Here is a 14495-nt window from a genome sequence, read left to right as displayed (position 1 = left end):
GAGGGAGGCGTCAGGGCCGCGGGGGCCGGCTCCGGGCCTGGCGGGCCTCGGGCGGCGGCGGCGAAGCGGTCCCGCCCCAGGACAGGTGGCGAGGTGCGATTGGGCGGCGGTGGCGGCGGACGTTGTCCGGCGCCGGTGGACACGTCCAGCGCGCGGAGAGGAGCGGGGCTAGGGTTAGGGATCCGGAATTTTCGGGGGAGTGCACCTATTTATAGATAGAGGGAGCTAGAAGAGTCCAAATGAGGTGCGGATTTTGGCCACGCGATCGTGATCGAACGCTCTAGATGATGGAGAGGGTTTTGGTGGGTTTTTGGCCAAAATGGAGGGGTGTTGGGCTGCAACACACACTAGGCCTTTTTGTTCCTCGGTTAACCGTTGGAGCATCAAACAAAGTCCAAATGGTACGAAACTTGACAGGCGGTCTACCGGTAGTAAACCAAGGCCGCATGACAAGTCTCGGTCCAATCCGGAAATGTTTAATCCCCACACACGAAGGAAAGGTAGAAATGACCACCGGAGGAGAACGGAGCGCCGGAATGCAAAACGGACAACGTGGAAAATGCTCGAATGCATGAGACAAACACGTATGCAAATGCAATGCCCATGATGACATGATATGAGATGCATGACAACTACAACAACACACGGAGACAAAAACCCGAACCCGAGAAAATAAAATAACTTAACGTCGGAAACGGCAAGAGTTGGATTACATATTAGGTAAATCATATCCACGGTGTGCCATTAGTAAAAAAATAATTTTTTTCAAAACTACTAATGGCACACCGTGGGAATGGTGCACCATTACTAGTTGAACTAGTAATGGTGCACCATGCCACGGTGCGCCATTAGTAACTTGGCCACAATTTCCACCGAATGCGCCCCCCTTGGACCGCCTTTTCAGTTAAAAAAATAAAAAAATGATGGAAATTTTAAAAAAAAGAAAATAAGTTTCCCATGTGATATGTGGTCTAGTTGTTGTGAAAATTTACAAATATGAATTTCAACTTTATTTGCGAAATCTCTCGAGAATTTGTAAAATGGGCATAACTTTTGCGTACGAACTCGGATGAAAAAGTTTTTTATATGAAAAATCATCTACTCGAAAAGTTACATCCAAATTTAATCGGGGGTACCCCGTTAAACATTTTCAAAATCCTCAAAAACCTAACAGAAAAAAGATACGGGGCTTTTAAAATCTGGAGAGGCAAAAAAATTCAAAAAAATTCAAACTTACTAATGGCGCACCTACCCATGGTGCGCCATTACTATCTTCCCGCCTTCAAAATTCAAAATAAGTCAAAAAAATAAAAAAAAGTTACTAATGGCGCACCTGCCCATGGTGCGCCATTAGTATCTTCCCGCCTTCAAAATTCAAAATAAATCAAAAAAATAAAAAAGTTAGTGATGGCGCACCTGCCCTCAGTGCGCCATTACTATGCCGTATATATGGTTGGGCGTGGTCCTCTCCTCCTTACCTCTTCATTCTTCTCCTCCACTCCACCTCTCCTCCACTCCATCTCCTCCTCTCCTCCACTCCATCTTCCCTTCTCTCCTCCACCATACTACCCTCCTCCTCTCCGGCAACCTCCTCCTCCTCCTCTCCGACGACCTCCTCCTCCTCTCCGGCGACCTCCTCCTCCCTCCTCTCCGGTGAGCTCCTCCTCCCTCCTCTCCTCCCATCCCCTCATGGTTTCTCCTTCCTCCTCTCTGATCCTCCGGTGAACTCCTCTCCGGCGACCTCCTCCTCCTCTCCGGCGATGTAGGCGAGCGCCTCTACGGTGACCTCCTCCTCCTCCTCTCCGGCGAACTCCTCTTTGGCAAAAGAACATGGCAAAAGAACGTACAAGATCCAAAAACAGGAACAAAATTTGAAATAATATCGTGCCAAAAAACGAGCAAAAAAATGAGCAAAAAATGGGCAAAAAAATCACGATCCAGATCCAAATTCAAAATTCAAAAATAGCAATGGCGCACGGTGGGGGTTAGATGATGCGCCACAACTATTTTCCCGCCTTAAAAATTTAAAAATACTAATGGCGCACCAGTGGCCTATACTAATGGCGCACCGTGGCCTATACTAATGGCGCACCAGTGGTGCGCCATTAGTAAAAAATACTAGTGGCGTGATACTAATGGCGCACCAGTGATGCGCCATTAGTAGGCAAAACTGGTGCGCCATTAGTAGCCTTTTTCCTAGTAGTGTCGTTGTATTATGTGCCAGCTTGAGTTGTGCCTAAGGTATGATTTATATTTATTTGGATCCACCGTTTTAGTAGAATGATGTATGTCTTACTGATATTCGTTTGTGTTACTGTGTGTGCTAGCTATGATCCAGGAATAGCACAGCGAGCACAGAGACTTGGATTCTACCAAATCCGGGTCGTGACACTACCTGTCCTTGGAGTCTCTTTCTGTGATGTCCGTCGATGTACGCTACCTAGGTTGTCCGAGGCCCTTCCTGTCGCCGGTGATTTACCTCAATGTGTCCTTGGCCTTCTTTAGATGACAGTCTTCTTGCCGTGCGAGGCCATCCCAAAACCAGGGGGTTGCCGGGATCAATGTCATGTCGGCAAGCTGCTGGTAGTACCCTTTAGCCAAGTTGCATTGGTGTGATTTTCGGTTGTCATTGATGGGCCAATGATGCTATACCTACGTAATCAATCTACGTAATACTGCGTATTTCCTTTATAAACTAATCAGGCCCCCCCTGATATTACATAGGTGTAGCAAAGTCCTTGATGGGCTCTGCATTTGGCCGGTGAGGTGCCGGTAAATGTTGTGCTTGACCTTGGTCAGGCGGGTGACGAAAACATACGCGTACCTCGTTCTCTTCCTTGGAAGCGTCGTTTTCGGACCCCTCTCCTTCAAACCGATGATATCATCATACATCGCCGGGCCTAGCAACTGGAGTGTCCCGTGGGAGCGATGGCGTGCTTGGTGAGTGGTGTCATGGCGCTTCGGGAAGGCTTATGCTCATTGCTAGGAACAAGCAAGCTCCTTTTGTTTAGTGTTTTATTTAGTGGTGCCTCATTCATGTTTTTAGTTTCTTGTTCACCCGAATGAGCTTCTCTTCTATAGCTGACATCCTCTTGGAATAGGCTTTTTCCATCTTTATAGATAAAGCAACAACTGAAGAAGTACATGACCAAACGATACAAGATGGTGAGGTAGCCCTCCTACAAAGCCGACCCTACGATATCTGGCACACATAGACGCACGTGACTACGCTACCGGCAACAAGCACCGGACGAACTATACACCTCCACGCAATGACCTGGCACGCCTAAGCTCCACGACAATGCCTCCAAGAGGGAAAACGGCGCAGAGCGTCGCCACTATCAAGTCCACACGGGACAATGATCTTCACCCGAAACCCTAACACGGAGAGAAGAACCACAACGACGACTTCAAGAAGAGCGTGACACCCATGGGTGTCATCATCGTCGACGCCAAAGCACGGAGTTTTCACTCGGCACCTCACCCGTGCCACCACGAGGCCGCCAGGAGAAGTGCGGCGATGTTAGACCCCCATATCTGGGTCAGGACACCGCCCCTCCGAGAGAGAGAGAGAGAGGACACGTCCAAGCTACCCGCCGCATCACCTCTCGTTGCCCACACAACCCAGGAGGAGAGCCACCACCACCGCAATGATGCACGTCGTAGAGCAACCATGCGGACCGCCATCACCATCGGGTGTTCATGGCGAGCTCCCGTCGAATGGTAGGAAGGGAGGAGCGGCATCGCACGTCCTCGCCATCGCAGCGCTCCCACTAAGCGCCAGACCTCTGACCAGATTGACTCGCCGCCATACTCCTCCCTTGCGAGGTGGGTGCACTGCGCGCTGCTGGCGGTCATGGTGGAGGCAGGCGACAACAGCGGCCACCGCACCTGACCCTAGCTGCAACTTCATTGCCATCCTCCTCCGGCAAGGTGGGCGGTTGCCGACGCCGGTGTCGAAGCATCGGGTGGCGCGTGTTTCTCGTTTGGCATTGCAGGGATCTGGATGTAACCGCCTTGCCTTCATCTTTGCCAAACTGCAACACACCAGTTGTTGCAGTATTAAGATTGCGACAACTGGCCAGTTGCAAAACTACGTGGTGGTTGCCCATGGGGCATGTGGCATGCAGAGAAGGCAGCGGACATGGAAGCTGCGATCCGTCGGGTGATTAGAAGCATTTCCGTTTTCTGATCTCTCAATCCCCAAGCTGTGCATTGCATCCGTGAGAAGAAGGGTAACACTTCTAATCACTCGACGGATCGCTACTCCCGCATCTGCCGCCTCCCTGTTTCGACGCTTCCATCGGCAACTGGCCACCTCGCTAGAGGAGGATGGCGGCGAAGTTGCAGCCAGTGTCGGGTGCGGTGGCCGCCCACCTCCACCACGCTCGTCGGCTGCGCGCGGTGTGCCCACCTCGCCAGGGAGGAGGATGGTGGCGAGGCGACCAGGTCAGAGGTCCGGCGCTCATCGGCGGGGGTGCGATGGCGAGGACGAGCGGCACCGCTCCTCCCTACCCACCGTTCAATGGGTCCTCCCTACCCACCGTTCAACGGGAGCTCGCGACGACGAGCGACCAACGGAGGAGGAAGGGCCACGGCAACAGCTTAAAGGGATAAGTATCACTAGTTATCTCATAGCAAGTTTCAATCTCTCAGAGATATTTCTTGATTCTCAAGTTTGTTTATTTCCTACAGTTTGTTAGTTTGGCTTAGCCCACGTTGCAAAAATTCTGCAACAATACCTTTGTTGTACAAGTTCCACAAAATAAACTAGTAGAGTGCCCGTGCGTTGCCACGGGCTCTTGAATTTTTTTACAAGAGATACATGTTAAATTGGTCTTACACCATCATGTAAGAACATATCATCGATTGATAACAAGGCATCTCCAATGTCCATGAACAATGTTTTCATGGGGGCGGACATGATTGATTCGATGACTAAAATATCTCTAGGGGTACAAACATAGTCTGTCGACAACATAAAAAAGTGAGCCAACTTAGACAACCAAATGAGCCAAATTAGTTGAATACATAAGGAAATTTCACAAAGAAAATATTGATAATAACGTTGAAAAAAACCCTTGTGCGATAACATTTAAATTTTCATCCTTTTTTGGTTTGTTATGAGATATCACCGCTTCGACATCATTATGTTGTAAAAAATTCGGTGAATTTACGGTCCCTTTCAGCAACTTCGCATTGGAACCCTCAATGGATTCTTTTTGTGCATCTTCAAAGTCCATATCCATGTCTCCTATATTCTGAAAAAACAATAATATACAAAAAATATACCTTTCGTATTTTCACGTATAATATATATACAGAGGAAGGTTAGCTATATGCACCTCTTCTCGTGATGTTTCAGTGCGGTCTGTCATCGTTCCATCAATGCATATGTCGGAACCCATCACTTTGTATCTACGATGAAATATAAATGATATTTTCTACTGCATAATATAATCATATATAATATCTAGAAAAATAAAAGTGAAACTAACACAACTATTTTCTCTATAAAAAACATATTTGACATTATTAGGAAAATATGTTGATTAAATAATTGTACTAACACAAAATTCGGGGGAAACAACAAACTGCAATGTTCATATATAAGTAAATATGCATATGAAAATTATTTAAATTATTTATATAGGCCATGGAAAATTGTCCAACAAAAGAAAAAAATGCAAACAAACCTTCTTCAACCAAGTATATTTTTTTCTCTCAATTTTATTGTGATACCCTTAGTATATGAAAGGTAAGTACAAAAATATTTATTTTTATGAACCATATTTAATATATATATATACACTTTTATTGTTTTTGTGAGGTATGTATACTTTTAATACCTATGTTTTTATCATAAATTCCTACACAGGCGAGTCTAACATTTCTATCGTTGAGCAAAATTTGCACACAAGTCCCAAATTAGCTATCCACCACGGCCCAACCAACACCAAACTTCGCCCCCTAAAAAATAACTATAAAAGAAATTACCTTATCCATAGTATATTTTTTTAGGGATTACAGTATACCTGGACAAATGGGCCGGCCTGACACGGCACGGCCCGGCCAGGATTACACCGGCCACGCACGACACTTCCTGGCCAGGCACACGTGTTGGCCTCCCCGGCCCAGGCACGGTAAAGTTGCCTCACGGGCCGGCTCAACGGCCCACCTGGCATGCTGGCCTCTGGGCTCAGTGGCCACCCCTCACCTTTTCCCCTCTCCCCGCCGCATCCCAACCCTAACCCCACTCACTCACCACCACCCCTCCATTCACTCACTTCCTCTCGCACTTTCCCCACCCCTGCCGCATCGTCGTGTGCCTCGATGAGCCGGCGCCCTTGTAGGATGCCCGTGTGTTGCCACGGGCTTTTGAAATATTTTTCTGTAGTCATGTAAACATAATGCATGTTAAATTTCATATGTAGAGAAAGATAACATGGGCACAATCAGGTAATAATTTAAATCCACTTCGCTTGCAATGTAAATCGATTACAAAAAGGCAATTTGGTTATGCATACATATAAAATGATAATCTAACTAAAAATTGGATACAAATTAAGATCTATCTAATGCGCTTAAGAAATTCTCGCACAATATCAGAAATGTTATCTTTATATTATTGACATGATATTTGAGCAAGTATAATAAAAATATCTTCCTCAACTTGGTACCCATCATGCACAAGCAATATATGCAATTAACATGAATCCTTCATGTTGAAGGTCTTAAAATGTGTAACGGAGAATACTCACCATACAAACTAGATGAACTAATTCTTTACCATTCCACCAAAGCATAACGAAAAAAGGCAGAAAAATCTCTGCAATTTGCTAAATTAATATTATCTTGAATATATAGTGGTAATACAAATGAAATCTATTAGTATGGTCAAATGCATGGAAATTCCAAGGGAGTGCCTTTGCGATTAACTAACAAGAAATGTGTGTTTTAGTTGAACTCACTTGTCACTGGTCTTCCTTTATTTTTTTTTCTTCTTTCTTCGCTCGTCGATCCAACCACCTCCACTACACCCCACCCGAGAGCATCAACGTCCAGGCACCCCAAACCGCCCCTATACACGCGGTCAGACAGCCCGGTCACTAACGGCTCTGAAGTCTGAACCTCCGCCTAGTTGTTAGTGCAATGTGTGTATGCTTCAGAGATAACAATCTCTAAGGCAACATGCATGTGCTTTCACCTCTAAAGGAGCTACAGAATATGCTAACTTACCTATGTGCACTTCCTAAATGAAGCGGATAAAATTTATTTCTATCGGCAATATAAAAAACTTAATATTAGGTCAAATTGAATAATACAGTAGAATTTCCATTTCCTACTTTTCATCCATCACTGAAAACAAAATGAAGGGACAATGTCCACTAACCATGCAAATATGTGGACCATGGGATCACTAGAAGAAATATTTAAACTTATGACCTTCTGTCAGTGACTCTCGAAGAATTGGTCATAAATCTATGACCATTTTAGACCAATTGGTCAAAAGCTGTTCAGGGGGCTCCAAACCCTGAACCATTGCGACCATTTTGGTCAGAAAGGTCGTAATTTCCTTACACGAAATGGTCACAAAGCAAACAATGCTAGTCCGCCACCTTATTTCTAGCTGATCATGACCAATATAGATGGTCATAGCCTTGTAGATTGTGGTGGGTTGTGATGACTAGGCGTCATCTCATCAGTTTTGCCTATGTGTCATGTCCATGTGGCAGTTTTTGCCCTAGGTTGTGAAGCAACCTATATTTCTATCATTCCCAAAATTCCCAAAAAATCTCATAAATTCTTTGGGTCATATCTTCATCAAATATGTAAAAATCCCTCCTTGCCTAGTTCAAAACTAATTCAACAATATTCATTTTCCTATTATGTTCACAACAACACTTTATGAAGGAAGTGCTATTTATATATTCTTGATTGCCCTAGGAATTTTTGGGCACTCTTTCCTATCCAAATCATTACTGCATGACAAAATTCAGCTCCATTTGCCTAGCAAATCTTCCTCGGCAAATTTCCAAAGTTTTTGTCCACCTAGAAGCATTGTGAAGGAAGTACCTTTTTTATATCTCTAAATGACATGAAATTTATACAGTTCCTTCATAAGCCCAAATTATCACCCTCATCCAAATTGCAGCTCAGTCAAATCATCTATGTGAGCCCAGGTTCAATTTATATTTTATGGCAAAATTGGCATGTTGCAAAGCAAGTGTTATATAGACCCCTCCTATTACCCTCAAACTTTTCGTGCACTCTTACATACCCAAATCATTGCCACATGATAATATTCAGCTCAATTTTCCTAGTAAATCTTTCTCGGGAAATTTCCAAAGTTTCTACCTCGAGAGAAGCTTTGTGAAGTAAGTACTAGCTAGGCTTACCCAAATGATCTGAAAATTTACCAGCGCATGACCATACCTAAGTAACTTACCTACACCAATTTTGAGCTCATTTCATTCATCCAATCTCTCTCACTAGTTTTCCCAAGTTTCTGTCCATAGAAGAGCATTGTGAAGGAAGTACCACTTTGGCATGTCCAAATGGTATCCATTTTCTACAATGCTTTCCTATGCCCAAATAACCATCCTCCACCAATTGCCAACTCAATCCATTCATTATTTTGAGCCCAGCTTCAACATTCATATTTTTGTCCAGCGTGGTACTTTGCAAAGCAAGTACCACCTAGGATCTTCCTTTTGATCTAAAAATTTGTGAAGACATTCTCCTTAGTAGATGATCATCCTCAGCCAAAACTCACGCCCATTGGCCATGTGCATTTCCCGTACCGCTAATCAAACACTTGGCTGCTTATTCATGTTTGAGCATCGATCGGTCTCCTCGTGAGAATCTTATGTTGTGATTTTCTTCCTAGCACCTACCTGGGGAGTGCCCAACCCACTAGACATGCCTAGGCCGCCCAGAACACATGGCAATGCCACGGTCACGCGGTGACCACGCGACGGGCATGCGACCTTACGCGCTCTAGAGTTGGGGCCCTCGGCCACCGTCCAAACCTTGATGTCTCTCCATCAAACCATGTATTTCTGATTAAATAGATACTTATTTACCTAGAAATGATTTTTGAAAAAAATAAAAAGCAAACTATGACGCAGCTATAGTTCAAATTTGACCCGCTTCCATCTGAATCGACGGGAATTTGTCTTTTTCACCAGAGGTGGATCAAAAATTTTGACACCCAACCACTTTGTCAATTGTGCATTAAATATGGCCTAGTATTTTAGAAAATTGATTTGGTCCAATTTTGCAACAAATATACGGTAGGTCTTTCACAAAAAAACTCATTTCAGGCACTCGGAAAATGGAAAATGGTTTTTTCGTCCAAAGAAAATGAAAACTTCCTTAGGCAACATTGTTTGCCATTCCAATATGCACCCTTGTGCACAATAGGAGATCATTTGAACAAACTATGCCATGAATGTGGGCATAGGATTGATCATTTGGCTTGAAAGCCATGAATCTTCACGCATGATAGCTCATTTCTGATAACACTTTTTTAAAAGAATTGCCGTATTACAAGTTTATTATTTTTCCTGGTAACCTGGTCATATATAATGACACAATGCGAAGGTTTTCCAATTTTTGATTTTTTTTGAATTTTTTATGCCCGTTTCAAAATGCGGTCAAAACGGCGGGAATAACCGTTCCTAGCTAGTGGTTGAATCTTGGAATTTTTTTGGTGTTTCTCTGATTAAATAGATACTTAGGTACCTAGAAATGATTTTTGGAAAAAATAAAGAGCAAACTACAAGGCAGCTATAGTTCAAATTTGACCCACTTCCAGCTGAATCGGTGGAAGTTTGTCTTTTTCACCAGAGGTGGATCAAAACTTTTGACACCCAACCATTTGGTCAATTGTGCATTAAATATGTCCTAGTATTTTATAAAATTGATTTGGTCCAATTTTGCAACAATTATTTGGGATGTCCTTCACAAAAAACCCTCCTTTTGGGAACTCGAAAAATGAAAAATGGTTTTTTTGTCCAAAGAAAATGAAAACTTCCTTAGGCAACATTGTTTGCCATTCCAATATGCACCCTTGTGCACAATAGGAGATCATTTGAACAAACTATGCCATGAATGTGGGCATAGGATTGATCATTTGGCTTGAAAGCCATGAATCTTCACGCATGATAGCTCATTTCTGATAACACTTTTTTAAAAGAATTTCCGTATTACAAGTTTATTATTTTTCCTGGTAACTTGGTCATATATAATGACACAATGCGAAGGTTTTCCAATTTTTTGATTTTTTTTGAATTTTTTATGCCCGTTTCAAAATGCGGTCAAAACGGCGGGAATGACCGTTCCTAGCTAGTGGTTGAATCCTGGAATTTTTTTGGTGTTTCTCTGATTAAATAGATACTTATGTACCTAGAAATGATTTTTGTAAAAAATAAAGAGCAAACTACAAGGCAGCTACAGTTCAAATTTGACCCGCTTCCAGCTGAATTGGCGGAAGTTTGTCTTTTTCACCAGAGGTGGATCAAAACTTTTGACACCCAACCATTTGGTAAATTGTGCATTAAATATGTCCTAGTATTTTATAAAATTGATTTGGTCCAATTTTGCAACAATTATTTGGGAGGTCCTTCACAAAAAACCCTCCTTTTGGGCACTCGAAAAATGGAAAATGGTTTTTTCATCCAAAGAAAATGAAAACTTCCTTAGGCAACATTGTTTGCCATTCCAATATGCACCCTTGTGCACAATAGGAGATCATTTTTTGAATTTTTCATGTGAAAAAGTAGAAAAAAAGAATGCTCAGGGATTCTTTTTTGAAACATAAATTGTCTTTTTGATGAGAGGTGAATCAAAAGCATTTTACATTTTAAGATTTGGTTAATTGTACATAAAATGTTGTCTTATAGTTTGGGAAAATTGTGTGGTGCCATTTTGAAAGAAATATTTGGTAGATTCTTCACAAAAAAAGAATTTTATCACTCCGAAAATAGAAAATGATTTTCCCCCCTAAAAACTCATTTCTCATAACACTTTTTAAAGATATTTGTCTTATTCCAATTCCAAGTTTGTTAGTTTTCCTAAAAAACTAGGTCACATTTGCTGACACAATGAGAATGTTTTTATTTTTTTGAATTCTCATATCATAAAACTGTTTATATGATTCAACATCTTATTTTTAATCGATTAATACCAATTTAGATGTTCATAACGTGTACTGGGCTCTGATTGGTCCATGAGCATGTCACATGGATCGTGGCTTCAGCGCCGTCGGATGCTCCTCTCCAGATCCAGATCCGACGGCAGCCCTTTCGCCCTCACCCCCTCTTTGTCTGAAAAAAGGAAACTCCCTCCCGCACGCAAACCCTAGCATCGTCTCCCTCTCCAGATCCAGATCCGCCACCCCTCTCCCTCTCCCCTCGCCGCCTCGCCTCCCCTCTCCCGCTCCCCTCGTTGCCTCGCCTCCCCTCGCCGCCGCACTGCCCATCGCCTCCCGCACCCCCCCGCCCGACCTTCTCCCCCTCCCCTCCCCTCCCCTCCTGTGTCCCCATCCCGTCGAAACCCTAAGCGGAGGCAGCCGCCATGGTGAAGGGACGCACGGGGCAGTGCGTCAGGCTCTACGTCCGGGGCACCATCCTCGGCTTCAAGAGGTGAGCAGCCCCGTTCTTGGCCATGATATCGCCGGATCTGGCGATTCATTTCATGGTGAGATTGGGCGGCGCGCTGTTGGCGATGTGGGGGTTGATCTGCAGGTCGAAGTCGAACCAGTACGAGAGCACGTCGCTGGTGCAGGTCGAGGGGGTGAACACCAAGGAGGACGTGGCGTGGTACGGTGTCGCCGCAACGGAAGAAGCCTCCTCCGCTCTGCTCTGCTCGCCGGTACGGACTCCCCCCAACCCCTTCCTCCCGCCCTGGCTGGCCGGCCGAGGTTCCGATCGGATCCCCTCTCATGCTTTAGGGAGACAGCGCGAGAAGCTCTTCGGTCAAGCTTAGCTGTCAAGGATTGATTTATGGATGATTCCTTTGGGAACCTTGTTTAAGTTACAGTCTTGACATAGTAGCTCTTACTCTACCTGTGTGGTAATCATATTGTTTTTGAATGTAGCATAGTATCTGATTATGGTGTTTTTTAGGTATTTATCTTCAAAAAAGGGATGTGTACAGTATTAGTATTTCCAGGAATCTGATTATGACACCCTGCTATCATGCCCCCCTAAAACACATGAATTTGTTTTACCTTTCCCCCTTCGTGGTTACTAGTTTTGGACTTAAGGACACACATGCGTTAGTCGTTAGTATTCACGTTTTATTTCTTTTTGCAGGATAGTTAGTATTCACTTTGCTGTTCTGCTTTATACCTGTGGTTAGTCTACTTACTGTTTCTAGACTTGAGGGCACACTTGTGTTGTGTGGTGGTATTTTACTTTTCTGTTTGGTTTTATACCTGTCCATGGTGTATATATGAATGTCCTGAAATCAAATAACCTTCATAGGATAGGAAATTGGTAGTTTAGCTCATATAGATGATCTTATAGTGAACAGCTTCAGTTGTTTGATGCATGTTGCTGCCGTTTATCGCTGCATCTATGTTCATTCAGTATTAGTAGCTCCTTGGATCTGTGCCCATGCATTGTATGCTCTTCTTTCCATATATGTACTGCATTTCTATATGGCAATGAGCTTACCCTCTGCTGTCCTGTTTCCATGAGCTTACCCTATGTTCATTCAATATTTGACTGTTTTCAGTCATCTTGCAGTTTCTGGGACGAGCGGCAGCACGAAGTGCTTTGGCTGTTCGGCAACTCCGAGTGACCACGGTACAGGGCAGGTGCCATGGCGGCAGGTACTTGTGTGGTGAGAAGCAACCTCCGGCTGATCATCAGGAAAGGCAGCAAGCATGAGTATTAGTATTTCTGTGACGCTGATGCTCATTGTTGTTGTTGCCCTTTTTAGCTGAAACCCACAAATACAGTTAGAATTTGCCTTGAGATATCTATGTGTGAGTGTCAATACAACTTCTTCAAGGGAATTATCCGGGCCTAACTTATGTGGATGTAGATGCATATTACTACTACTCAATAACCTTCATCTAGTCACTGTTACTCTATGATTAATTCAGAACTAGGATTTTGTTTAAGTAGCTACTGAATCTGCTTGCTTGGTTATGGCAGACATACATGTCTTACAAATTCGTTATTCTTGTTTGAAGCTGAGCTAGGCTACTGCAGTTCCAGCAAAAAACAGGGGAGCCGCTCTTTTTGTTCTTCACTAATAAATTCTTGTTTGAATGCATATCCCGGGGGTGGTGAAGCTGGGAGCCTTTCCTCCCCATAAAAATACTTTGCTCTTCATCATGAGCAATGCCCTTATATAATTAGCTGCTAGGAGTGTTTATATACTTGATCACCACACCTCTACTATTCTAGTTACTTTTGCTTTCTTCTCTATAGTTGTCCAGGGCATAACAGTTTTATGTGTGGCTTGTTATTTTGTTACCAGCCTACTTTCTTGTGCTCCTGGTCGAGTCTTGTGGAGAAGCAGGGCGAATCGGGCATCATCTCACTTGTGCCTCTGTGGTAAGAATAGAACACCACTCTCGCTTGATGTGCATGTATTAGTACAACAAAGCATTCTTACATGGTGATTGTTAGCGATACAACAATTATCTTGCAACATAGCTTGCCAAATTGCTTGCTTGCTTACTATATAACCTGTACTGCTAAACATGTTATCCTACTCCATGATGTTGTATCATTTGCAAATACTCCTGGACATCAGCTCCCATTAGCTATAATCTGTACCTCTAAAAGAGGAGTATAAACTGGACTAATCTGTACTCTATTATGCTTGAGACATGATCCAAGCTGTATTAATTGTTGCCTGTGATGTTATTATCTACTCTAGTGGCTGATGAATCTGTACCTGCCATACCATGTGGAATGACTAATGAATCTGTACCCGAATACCATGTGTAATGATTGTTATTTTTGCATCATTTAAACATTTTTTCTGCTATATAGTTTCTCACTCGTGATTGATCTACTGCAGGTGAATGAGGTTTCAAATGTTGCAAGGAGGAGGACAATAGGAACTTATGTTATGTCTTAGCATCTAAATTTTTGTTTTAATTTTCTTTGTTGTAGAATAGTTTTGTTTGGCAGTTACTGTTTCTGGGATGTAAATATATCTTCGATATGTATTGCTGGAATGAATGGTTGTAATATAATAACATTGCATGTTGCCCAAGATAGCTTGTGGTGTGATGTGTGGTAATGTCAATGGCATAATAACTTTTTTTGGATTGGATCAATTTTTTCGGAACTGGGCTAGGCCCGAGTTGTATTGGACAATTATTTTTGAGGGAAAATAATGAGAGGCCCAGCAAAGAAATGGCCCAGAAAAATACATGATCAAAAAGAAAATATGCTGTTAAAAGGGCCACACAAAGAAATCAATAAGGCTGAATTGTTGGGCCAGGCCCATGTAGCTAGAGAAAA

The sequence above is a fragment of the Triticum dicoccoides genome, chromosome 5A, assembly GCF_002162155.2.
Source record: "Triticum dicoccoides isolate Atlit2015 ecotype Zavitan chromosome 5A, WEW_v2.0, whole genome shotgun sequence".
Taxonomy (NCBI): Eukaryota; Viridiplantae; Streptophyta; class Magnoliopsida; order Poales; family Poaceae; genus Triticum; species Triticum dicoccoides.
Note: the sequence above shows the minus strand (reverse complement) of the source record.